The 13,050-nt window shown below is 42.2% G+C and overlaps 1 protein-coding gene across 2 annotated transcripts in view; it reads right to left on the bottom strand.

Annotated features, from left to right (window-relative positions):
* LOC137621602 (alpha-mannosidase 2C1-like) overlaps nucleotides 1-12,664 on the bottom strand; it is a 42,140-nt gene extending 29,476 nt beyond the window's left edge. The window contains exon 1 of one of the 2 annotated variants that reach the window (XM_068352022.1): nucleotides 12,516-12,664. The gene's annotated coding sequence lies outside the window, so the exon portion shown is untranslated. Of the gene's footprint in view, nucleotides 1-263; nucleotides 382-12,515 lie in introns of those variants that run through there. The other variant, XM_068352021.1, reaches the window with a different exon arrangement.
* Nucleotides 12,665-13,050: the final 386 nt, after the last annotated feature.

Raw genomic sequence — 13,050 nt, forward strand, 5'->3', positions numbered from 1 at the left:
TATTATCCAGATACTGTACTTGATAACTGGAATCCTAATCTATGTACTGTATTGGAAACAATCAAAAGTTGTCAAGAATAATTCTGATGAATACATGGGAAATGTAAATCAGGGCAATAATGAGAGTGCATTACCAAAGTTGCTAACTTTCTTATTCACACAATTTACACACAAAATGTAACAAAATTATTTTCTGCACATAAGATCTCTTTTTCACATCACCTACAATTACCTATTACTAAAATGTCTAAGATAGAACATACCTATTAGCTGTCCAACTCTAGTTTATGATCACCTGCCAGGCAAAATGCCAAATGACAGGAATGGCCCTTACATGGGCATTTATAACAATGGAGGTAGATTTTATTTGCCAACTATTTGCTTTCTCGATAAAGATAAACCGCAGACAATGGACATTTTTGCAATCAATAGATATGGGATACGTCACGCTATTGTTGTTGGGCTCGTATACAGTGGTTTGTCTTTGTGTCTGTTTCTTGATTAGATATGGTAATTATCTTTGTTATTATTCATAACAAGTAGTCATTTGAGATGCTCTCATGGAAAAGGAAAACGTCCAATATATGAAATTTACTACTGTAGGTAATTAAAGTCATACTCTATTTGGGATATAAATTATACAAAGATTAATACATTCTTTCGTCATAAAAGGGATTTTGACGTAGGAAAAATCTATTTTTGGGTGAGATAGCCATGTCGTCCTGATGGAAGTTCCTTCTGGCCACTTCTACAGTATAATATTTCTGCGATTGATATTACAAGGGAATTACCGTCAGGTATCATAGGGTTCCAACCCCCTAAACGACTATCCGAAGATATCGTGTATAATCAGGGACGTATCCTAAAATAAAAAGCTTAATTAATAAATTCTCTCGTCTCTTATCAAATACATGACTTAGATTAATAAATAAATTTTATCTCGTCTCTTAGTAAATACGTTACAGGTACTGTATTTAAACTAATTGATAAATTCTATCTTGTCTTTCAATAAAAATGTTACATTACTTAGATTAATTAATAAATTTTTATCTCATCTCTTAATAAATACTTTATTCACATTAATTAATAAATTATATCTTATCTCTTAATAATAATGTTACTTAGATTAAGGAATAAATTCTATCTCATCTCTTCATAAATACGTAACATTACTTATATTAATAAAAAAATTTGATCTTGTCATGATTACAGAAAATACAAACAACAATGAAAATTAATAGACGAGGTATTAAATCAATTAAATTAACAAATAGATTGAATTTATGGTACTGCACCACATGGCCGAGAAGGCCATTCAGTGCTGAAGTACAACTGGGCTGGAGGTGGTATTACGGTAAAAAAGTGACCACAAACAGGGGCTACAAATGACCTTTATAAATGCCTTGCAAGGCGCACAAATGGCATTACTCAGAACACAGACTAGTAGATCATTGCACGATCAAAGGTTAGAGAATATTGGGAATGAAGTCGTCCAATAATATGATTTTCCAAGTGCAAGAGTAAATGGTGGAATGGACTTGACTGGATTTATGAAACCGTTATGAAGACCATTCAGCAGCCTGCGGTGGTAGTAAAAGATGTTAGATGAAGAATGAAGCGAGGTTAAATGTATATTTAAAAGCTAAAAAGTGAGTGCAGCTATGAGTCATATGAATACTGTAAAGACTTTGAGGATGCTTGCACGGCACCAATTCAGGTGTACTGTCAGCACTATCCTCCAATGGATAGCACACTTACTGCCTTTAATTTGCAAGACTAATATTGCTTTCCTAAATATAAAGGAAGTATAGCTATTTGAACCTCGCATCCTTTTTTCAAGTTAGAAAAACTGATCCCTAAGTTAAAAGCAAGAGCTTGTGCTGGTATAATGTACACCAATCTATCCATCAATGTGGGAATCAATCATAATACATATACACCAATTTAACTTTGCAACTATTTGAGAAGAATATCCGAGTATCATCCATAGAAACAACAAACCAATACACTTGCAAAATTATCAGTAATGTGACGCAGAACTATTTATCACGCACATCTTATCAAAGAGCTTTGCTAAACAGGAGGCCAAGACCAGAGTTATTTGATTGTTCTTTGTCCTTATCTCTTACCAAGCTTTGTGGGCATAATTCAAGAGATTAAATTTTGAATCTTATCTGTTGCTAATCCGAGTTTCGGGTTTCGGCGACCACAAGAGCAGAGCTACATCTCACATTTTGTTTTAAAAGTAGATCATTCTACAGTTTTCTCCATGTTACTGAATATATCAGAAAACACGGGAATAAAATGGGAACCTGTAGGCCTACAGTATTATAAAATGAGTGAGCAACTCAAGGGAATAAAATGGGAACCTGTAGGCCTACAGTATTATAAAATGAGTGAACATACTTAAGCTAATATTTGCAATCTGGAAATTTCTTATATTAATACTCATAAAATCAAAATGTAATGCATGGTGTTAAATTTGTACATGATGTAAAAGTGTTTTGAGTAACAAATGCAGTGTAATAATTCTCACAAGAGTTGAAAACTATTCACTATATACCTGGTGAAGTTTATAGTTTTGTACAACTGAAAGATAGAGAATTGACATAATATATTTTGTATCTTTAATGAACTGTCATATTGTAAAAATATACAGTATTGCTATTAACACTCTACCTACCATTTCTCTTGAACTTGTCATTACAAATTAATGATTAATTGTGAGCACATGTTGTTTAAGACCATGCATGTTTCATATATTGGTTTTTGTGTTTGCTTTCCAATTTTTCTAAAAATCTAAGCAGTACAGTATAATCTAGAGGGGCACTCAGTAGAGTGCAGACCTCTGCCAGGGCAGCTTATTTCTAGGCCTATTGGACTGATTGTAGAAGTTTTGCTCATCCTTTGACCTTCCAAATTTCATCATTTCCAGCTCTTAACATAAGTTTAAAATCCCTGCAAGTTCCATTACTTTACAATTAAAATTGTGGGCGTATGGTTGATGACCGAAATTTGGCCTTTTGCTTGACCTTGGACTTGACCTTGATCTTAACATGTACTTGACCTTAACATGTTGTAAAGACATCATTTTGTCGGTTTTCGGTTCACCGAAATCCGAGTTTTTACTTATCATTTCTCAACCGTACTTGTTACGGCCTATTTGTATATACAGTACTGTACCAATGTATGTAGATTTTTCCAGACTTTCAGCCAATGTATATATTATACCATTTCATGTATTTAATGTTCAACACATTGTATGTAAAGTTTCGTAAGAAACACAAATGCTTGGTCATACTTGACCTTTGTGCGACGGAGGTCGTTTCGCCCGACCTGGGCACCTCTTTTCTGTCCGCACTCCTGTATATAAATAGAATCTCTCATAATAAACTAGTCAGTTCTCAGCTGCTGCTCATTACGAGCCCTCACAATGTATTAATTGGCATGGATTTTCATACACTCAAATATGAACCAAGTTTGAAGACTGTGACAGCGATGTCCAAACTTATGGCTGATTATGTGAATTGGACAATTTGCTTGACCTTGACCTTTAACCTTGATCTTCCATAATCTAATAATTTCCAGCTTTTTACATAACAGTTAATCGCCGCAAATTTCATTACTCTGCGATTCAAATTGTGGCCAGGAAGCTGTTCACAAACAAACAAAAAAACACAAACAGATGGTAGGACGTAACCTCCTTCCAACTTCGTTGGCGGAGGTAATAAATCATTATAAAAAATCACAAGACTTTTGTAAGGTTAGATAAGAAATGGTTAGGCTGGATCCCTGTACGTACTTTATTACGATTTATGGGTCCTAAGATAGATTAGGTGGGGTGACAGACAAGCAAACAGCATTAGATTCCGGTTGGCTAGTTGGTAATAATTTAGTTTCTGTCAGGGGCAGATGTAATTTTCTCACTTTGATGTGGTTACCTTAATATAATTGGGAACAAAATCCATACACAAAAAAAATGTTATTTTTATTAGTAAAATAAATTTTTGAATATACTTACCCGATAATCATGTAGCTGTCAACTCCGTTGCCCGACAGAATTCTATGGAGGGATACGCCAGCTATCACAATACTAGAAGGGGGTGTACTTACCAGCGCCACCTGTGGCCAGGTACTATAGTACTTCTTGTTGACACCTCCTCAATTTTTCCTCGGTCCACTGGTTCTCTATGGGGAGGAAGGGAGGGTCAATTAAATCATGATTATCGGGTAAGTATATTCAAAAATTTATTTTACTAATAAAAATAACATTTTTCAATATTAAACTTACCCGATAATCATGTAGCTGATTCACACCCAGGGGGGTGGGTGAAAACCAGTGTACAAGATTAAAGGATAGTTAAGTATCCCATATTTCATATAACAGTTATCTCAAATAACAATGAAATAATAAGTACCTGGTAAGGAAGTCGAATTGAACCGTTACTCTGCCTCTTTTTTAAGTTCGTCTTCCTTACTGAGCGCAGCGTTCCTCTTGGAGGCTGAATCAACTCAAAGGTGCTAAAGTATATAGGGCTGCAACCCCTACTAAAGGACCTCTACACAACCTCTAACCCAGGCGCTTCTCAAGAATGAATTGACCACCCGCCAAATCAAAAGGATGCGGAAGGCTTCTTAGCCTACCGTAACAACCATAAAAACAACAATAAAAGCATTCAAGAGAAAGGTTAAAAAAGGTTATGGGATTAAGGGAATGTAGTGGCTGAGCCCTCACCTACTACTGCACTCGCTGCTACGAATGGTCCCAGGGTGTAGCAGTTCTCGTAAAGAGACTGGACATCTTTAAGATAAAATGATGCAAACACTGACTTGCTCCTCCAATAGGTTGCATCCATTATGCTCTGCAGAGAACGGTTTTTATTAAAGGCCATCGAAGTAGCTACGGCTCTTACTTCGTGGGTCCTTACCTTCAGCAATGCAAGGTCTTCCTCCTTTAAGTGAGAATGGGCTTCTCTAATCAGAAGCCTTATATAATACGAAACCCCGTTCTTGGACATGGGCCTCGAAGGTTTCTTGATGGCACACCATAAGGCTTCTGACTGTCCTCGAATAGGTTTAGACCTATTAAGATAATACTTGAGAGCTCTGACAGGGCAAAGAACTCTCTCTAGTTCGTTACCTACCATGTTGGAGAGGCTAGGTATTTCAAACGATCTAGGCCAAGGACGTGAAGGAAGTTCGTTCTTTGCTAGGAATCCGAGCTGAAAAGAACATGTTGCAGATTCGGTCGTGAAACCAATGTTCTTGCTGAAGGCATGAACCTCACTGACTCTCTTAGCTGTTGCAAGGCAGACGAGAAAAAGAGTCTTGAGGGTAAGGTCCTTGAAGGAAGCTGACTGGAGAGGTTCGAACCTAGGTGACATAAGGAACCTTAAGACTACGTCTAGGTTCCAGCCTGGAGTGGATAGACGACGCTCTTTAGAAGTCTCAAAAGACTTAAGGATGTCTTGAAGGTCCTTGTTGGAAGAAAGGTCCAAACCTCTGTGGCGGAGAACTGAAGCCAACATACTCCTGTACCCTTTAATCGTAGGGGCTGAAAGGGATCTCTCGTTCCTAAGATGTAATAGGAAGTCAGCTATTTGGGTCACAGAGGTATTGGTAGAGGATACTGAATTGGCTCTACACCAGCTCCGGAAGACTTCCCACTTAGATTGGTAGACTCTACGAGTGGAAACCCTTCTTGCTCTGGCAATCGCACTGGCTGCCTCCTTCGAAAAGCCTCTAGCTCTAGCGAATCTTTCGACAGTCTGAAGGCAGTCAGCCGAAGAGCGTGGAGGTTTGGGTGCAACCTGTCTACGTGAGGTTGACGTAGAAGGTCCACTCTTAGAGGTAGAGTCCTGGGGATGTCGACTAGCCATTGAAGTACCTCTGTGAACCATTCTCTTGCAGGCCAAAGGGGAGCAACCAGCGTCAGCCGTGTCCCTTCGTGCGAGATGAATTTCTGCAGGACTTTGTTGATTATCTTGAACGGTGGGAATGCGTACAGGTCGAGATGGGACCAGTTCAGCAGAAAAGCATCCACATGAACTGCTGCAGGGTCTGGAACTGGGGAACAGTACAGCAGAAGTCTCTTGGTCATGGAGGTGGCAAACAGATCTATGGTGGGTTGACCCCACAAGGTCCAAAGTCTGTTGCACACACTCTTGTGGAGGGTCCATTCCGTGGGAATGACCTGATTCCTTCTGCTTAGGCGATCTGCTGAGACGTTCATGTTGCCCTGAATGAACCTCGTGACCAAAGTGAGGTTTTGACTTCTTGACCAAATGAGGAGGTCCCTTGCGATCTCGTATAGGCTCCTCGAATGGGTCCCTCCTTGCTTGGAGATGTACGCCAAGGCTGTGGTGTTGTCTGAGTTCACCTCCACCACCTTGCCCAGCAGGAGGGACTTGAAGTTCAGCAGGGCTAAATGAACTGCTAGTAGCTCCTTGCAGTTGATGTGGAGTGTTCCCTGTTCCTCGTTCCACGTTCCCGAGCATTCCCGTCCGTTCAAGGTCGCACCCCAGCCCGAGTCCGATGCATCTGAGAAGAGATGAAGATTGGGGGTCTGAATAGCCAACGATAGGCCCTCCCTGAGAAGGAGATTGGTCTTCCACCACAAGAGAGTGGTCTTCATCTCTTTGGTGACTGGGATAGAGACTGCTTCGAGAGTCAAACCCTTGTCCCAATGAGCTGCAAGATGGAATTGAAGAGGGCGGAGGTGGAGTCTCCCTAGCTCGACGAACAGGGCCAGTGATGAAAGGGTCCCTGTGAGACTCATCCACTGTCTCACCGAGCAACTGCTCCTCTTCAGCATGCTCATGATGCAATCTAGGGCTTGGCTTATCCTTGGGGCCGATGGAAAAGCCCGAAAATCCTGACTCCGAATCTCCATTCCCAGGTACACAATGGATTGGGAGGGAATGAGCTGAGACTTTTCTATGTTGACTAACAGACCCAGTTCTCTGATTAAGTCCAAAGTCCAGTTGAGACTCTCCAGACAGCGACGACTCGTGGAGGCTCTCAACAGCCAGTCGTCTAAGTAGAGGGAGGCTCTGATGTCCGATAAGTGGAGGAATTTTGCTATATTCCTCATCAGATGCGTGAACACCATAGGAGCTGTGCTTAGGCCAAAACACAGGGCTTGGAATTGGTAGACAACCTTTCCAAAAACGAATCTCAGGAAAGGTTGGGAGTCTGGATGAATAGGAACGTGAAAGTAGGCATCTTTCAAGTCCAACGAGACCATCCAGTCCTCCTGCCTGACCGCTGCTAGGACCGACTTCGTCGTCTCCATCGTGAACGTCTGCTTGGTGACATACGCATTGAGCGCGCTGACGTCCAGCACCGGTCTCCAACCTCCTGTCTTCTTGGCCACCAGAAAGAGACGGTTGTAGAAGCCCGGGGATTGATGGTCCCGGACTATAACCACTGCCTTCTTCTGCACAAGTAGCGACACCTCCTGGTGCAACGCTAGCCTCTTGTCCTCTTCTTTGTAGTTGGGAGAGAGGTTGATGGGAGATGTGGTCAGAGGGGGTTTGAGGCAGAATGGAATCCTGTAACCCTCCCTCAGCCAACTGACAGACTGGGCGTCTGCACCTCTCTTTTCCCAGGCTTGCCAGAAGCTCTTGAGTCTGGCTCCTACTGCTGTCTGGAGATGCGGAGAGTCAGTTTTTTCCTTTAGAGGCCTTGGAACCTTTCCTAGACTTGCTCCTGGAAGAGTCTGGACGGGAGCTTCCTCGGCTGGGGGCTCTACCACGAAAGGGCGGTATGAACCTCGTAGCAGGAGTATCAGCCACTGGGGTGCGATAAGTCCTGGGGACTGAGGTAGCAACCTTAGTCTTACGAGCCGATGAGGCTACAAGATCATGTGTGTCCTTTTGTATCAGGGCAGCAGACAAGTCCTTAACCAGCTCTTCGGGGAAAAGGAACTTCGAGAGCGGAGCGAAAAGGAGTTGAGACCTTTGACAAGGTGTAATGCTGGAGGAAAGGAAGGTACATAGCTGTTCCCTTTTCTTAAGAACCCCTGACACAAACATCGACGCAAGCTCGCCAGATCCATCCCTAATGGCCTTATCCATGCAGGACATCAATAGCATGGCAGAATCTTTGTCCGCAGGGGAGGTCTTCTTGCTGAGGGCCCCCAGGCACCAGTCTAGGAAGTTGAACATCTCAAATGCTCTAAAAACACCCTTAAGGAAGTGATCAAGGTCTGAGAAGGTCCAGCAAACCTTAGAGCGCCTCATTGCTGTTCTACGAGGCGAGTCTACCAGACTTGAGAAGTCAGCCTGGGCAGAGGCAGGTACTCCCAAGCCTGGTTCCTCTCCTGTGGCATACCAAACGCCCGCTTTAGAAGTGAGCTTAGTCGGAGGAAACATGAACGAAGTCTTTCCAAGGTGTTGCTTAGTCTGCAACCACTCCCCTAAGATCCTTAACGCTCTCTTAGAGGACCTTGCTAGGACTAGCTTAGTATAGGTAGACTTAGCTGGCTGCATGCCCAGCGAAAACTCAGATGGCGGAGAGCGGGGAATAGCAGAGACAAAGTGGTCTGGGTATACCTCCCTAAACAGAGCCAAGACCTTACGGAAGTCAATAGAAGGTGGAGAAGACTTGGATTCATCCACGTCTGATGAGGGATCCAGGTGTGCCGCCTCATCATCAGACGCCTCATCACCAGAGTGTAGCGAAGAGATCGGAAAGGTATGCTGAACGGCAGAGTCAGCACGAGCTGGAACAACAATATTAGTGGTTTCCTCTTCAAGACTCTGTTGAGGGAACACCTGAGGCTCAGACTGCAAGGGCTGATCACAAGAAGTAGCAGAAGGTAGGCGCATGGGTGGAGGAGGCTGACTCCTAGCATGAGTGACTGAACTCAAGGGTTGCGCTTGCTGAGCGGAAGGCGGATGCGCAGTAGCAAGTTCCTGAGGAACGAGTTGAGGTTCCTGAGGTGTGGGCTGAGAGCGATGAGGTAGTGGCTGCGCAGAACACAGTAATTGCCTCGCGAGTTGAGGCTCCTGAGGCGCAAGGCTAAGGTGTTGTGGTTGCCTTGAGGAGGGTTGAGCTCGCTGCAGCGAGAGCTGAGGAGACTGACTCATGGATGGGAGAGGTTGTTGTACCTCAAGAGAGTGTTGCCTCACTGGTGGAACTGCAAGTGGAAGCGGAGGAAGTAAGGAATGATCTTCCTGTTCCCATTGCTGAGGTTGCCTTAAGGAAGGCGGAGGGAGCTGCACACCACTGGAAACAGTAAACTCAGAACGTGCTAAGGTATGCTGAGGAGCCTCAACATCGTACGCCTGGCAGGCGGTACTGCGCTCAGGCGGAGCGATCGCAGGAGGAGGTGTAACCTGCTCAGCCTGACACTCACGCATCAAGACCGCAAGTTGTGACTGCATGGACTGCAGTAGAGTCAACTTGGGGTCGGCAGACACTAAGGTCTGCTGAGGTAAAGCCTTAACAGCAGAGATCTGTTGTGGCAGAACCTTACTCCTCTTAGGCGGAGTGCATTCAACTGATGACTGCGGCGAGTCAGAGCTGAGCCAATGACTGCAGCCCGGTTGAGTTCTTGAGGTTTGGACTCTGCGTTTGAGTGGTCTCGAGACCTGAGTCCAGCGTTTCTTGCCTGACAAATGCTCAGCAGACGAGTAAAAGACGGGCTCAATCGTCTGCAGGTGGGAGTGACGGTCTCTGGAAGACACGCCCGCAACCACCGAGGATACTTCTGTGCGCCGATCAAGGCCTGCCGAACCCTTTTGCCCTTCGACATTGCTTCTCCCCTGGGCTTGGGAGCTTGCAAGAGGTCCCGGACTGGGAGGACGACTGGCACGCACAGAAGAATCCTCACGCACCACACTGACACTGACACTAGCACTTGGCACTGCACTGACACTAGCACTCGTCACAGCACTGGCACTAATTCCACCCACTGCACTCTTGACCTTAAGTTCCTTGACTTCGGCCATAAGAGACTTATGATCACTTACCACTGACTCTACTTTATCGCCTAAGGCCTGAATGGCACGCAAAACAACAGACATATCAGGCTGAGGGCAAATAGTAGGTTCGGGGGTAGCCACTACAGGGGTAGGAAAAGGTAGGGGATCATGAGGTGAGGAAAAAAGTGAAGAGTGAGAAGAACTCCTCCTAACTCTCTCTCTCTCTAACTTGGTTGAGTACTTAAGAAGACGGACAAAATCAAGTTCCGAAAGTCCGGCGCATTCCTCACATCGATCTTCTAACTGACAGGGCCTTTCCCTACAGTCAGAACAAGCGGTGTGAGGATCTACCGAGGCCTTCGGAATACGCCTATTACAAGACCTACATCGTCTATGGGTGGGGGCTTGTGAAATGTCAGACATCTTGAATCAAAAGAGTTAGCCAAGTGGGGTTTCAAAATCAAGCAAAAGATCGTTAACCGTTAAATCAGGACTAAATAATAGCTATCTAAGCTAATATAGAAGTTTTCCAGTAAAGCGACAGCCGAAATCTGAGAGAATACTTCACCAAAAGCCGTGAAAATACTCGAAGATCATAAGCGTATCCCAGAACGTCTTGCCGGAAGCACGACAGAGGAAAAATTGAGGAGGTGTCAACAAGAAGTACTATAGTACCTGGCCACAGGTGGCGCTGGTAAGTACACCCCCTTCTAGTATTGTGATAGCTGGCGTATCCCTCCATAGAATTCTGTCGGGCAACGGAGTTGACAGCTACATGATTATCGGGTAAGTTTAATATTGAAAATTTACTGATGTACAGTGTATTGATAGTCACTCAGATTTTTTCACTGTCCATATGCAATGTGAAATGCCATGCAATGTGGGTAAGCCCAATCTTGCTGTACCTTCTTTACAAATTTCAGACTGCTTTTTTGAGATACATATAATGATAAAACCTCACTGGATGGATGTATGGGATTAGAGCCATACACTATGGTCGGTTGTTTACGGGCGAGGTCATTCTACACTTAAGGACAATTGCGGAAATCTCAAGTAGCACTATGAACAAGCAGAAAGACCAATTAGAGATGAAAATTTTCAACATTTTACTCAAGTCTATGGACCAAGTTTTCCATTTTTCATATGCTGAACGTGACTGAACCTACTGTATAATAATCGACAAAATCACGACTTTGATCCGGATCACCTCCAAAATTTAATGGATTCTTCCAGAGCATAATACCAATCTGTGGTTAAAATTTGGTGAAAATGCGAAAAGAAGCTTTGACGTAGTCCTGCTAACAAGCAAATATAAAAGGAGTTAATTACAAGTTACATAACAAATAAGTTAAATTACAAATCTTGTAGGTCCTATAGGGCACAGGGTTTCTCTGCATGTGACAGGACCAAGAAAAGTTAGTAAGAGGGGTTAGACAGCATCATAGAAAAAGGGAGATTGAATGGAGGGAAAGTTAAAAGACTTGAAGATAGGGGAATTTTGAGAAAGATAGGTTACTGTTAAGATTCTTTAGTAATGCCTACGGCACCCCTTATGAGGGAAAGCTAATTGATTCCTCTAACCTACCCTGATCCGTCTGCATTGGTACGTTAGATTGGTGATTTACCTTCCGTTGACAACGGCAAACAACAGAGAAAAACAGGGAGGCATCCAGTATTTAATCTAATTGATCAATGCCCCATCTGAATTAAACTAAAGTACTAGGCCTAACCAAAGTACACAGATGGTATGGCAGGTTTTGAGTTAACAGACAGGACTGTATTTCAGAGTTAAAATAAGATTTCTGTAAGTTTTTAAAGGGAAAATTTTGTGTATTCTGAGTGGTAGGCCTTACAGACTTCCATTTCAAATTAAGATAATACAGTAATTCTGAAGTCAGGTTGGTAAGGAACCAGGAAACAGGTCAAGAAGGGACAAAGATCCACTGTCAAGCAAATGCCTGGAGCACTAGGTTAAGTTAAGTTGTATTAATAAATTCCACTTTCTGTTTTTCTCACCCAGAGACCAATGTTTTCCCCTAGGGTTAACCATTACCATTGGTCTTGGGGGAGGGCAGTTCTTTTTCTCCAATTACAAAATTCTGCTAAGACACAAAAGGCCAAATCTTTGAAACACACAAAAATGGTATATTTCACTAACTATTCATTGGCACTGAAAATACATTTCATCTTCGAAGAAAACAAATTTTTCAGTTAGAATAAATTTTAATTTAGTAGAAAATGTTGGCCAGTCCTAAACTATAATAAAACCCAAAATACGTTGGCCAATCCTATGTTCAACTACAAAAAATAACCTAAACTTTAATAAATCAACCTTGGGATAAATCCTGTCCTAAACTCAAAATTGGCCAATGATTCATTGAATGATTTTGGAATGGTACATCACTGATCAGTTTGTGGTTCTAGAATCTCCCTTGTCATTAAGCATTAAGGCTACTGTAATCTTTGTATATCTTTCCCAAACACCGTAGTTAACCTGTAACATAGATGAGTGATAGGAATTTAATATTCCATTGGGCTCAATGATTTGGTCATTACAAAATTTGTAAAATGAAGTGGTTGACATACCTTAAACACGTTATACTATGCTAAAACTGTAATGGATTACGAATATGGAGAAACACTGTTAATGGTAAGACTGACTTAATGTTAATTACTACTTGTAAGTAACTTTGAACTACGGATAATGGAAAACACTTAAACCAGTTCAGTCGAGTTACATTGAATTGGTAGATTTGCTTCGTAGTCTCTGTAACGGCACTCCTGTGCGGTTTTTCTTTGTTTGAGTTTTAAATTTTTCCAAATATTAGTTTTGGTTTGCATTTTAAAGTTCATTTATCACTATTTTTTTTTTTGGGGGGGGGGGCTTTCTAAAAATTTTATATGATGCTCCTATATTCAGATATGCTTTTCTCATTTCTATACTAAATAGTAGCAGAGTTTTTTTATTGTCTCTTCTTTCTATTTTGAATGTGGTTTCATCAGTAAAATCCACTCATTGGTTATATCATATACTTATTTTGCAGTTTAGTAAAAGATGCATTAGAGATTTTTATCATCTTCGTATAATTTGTATTTTCATACTTCTTCCTGCATTGCTTTA

Source organism: Palaemon carinicauda, chromosome 28 (genome assembly GCF_036898095.1).
Source record: "Palaemon carinicauda isolate YSFRI2023 chromosome 28, ASM3689809v2, whole genome shotgun sequence".
Taxonomy (NCBI): domain Eukaryota; kingdom Metazoa; phylum Arthropoda; class Malacostraca; order Decapoda; family Palaemonidae; genus Palaemon; species Palaemon carinicauda.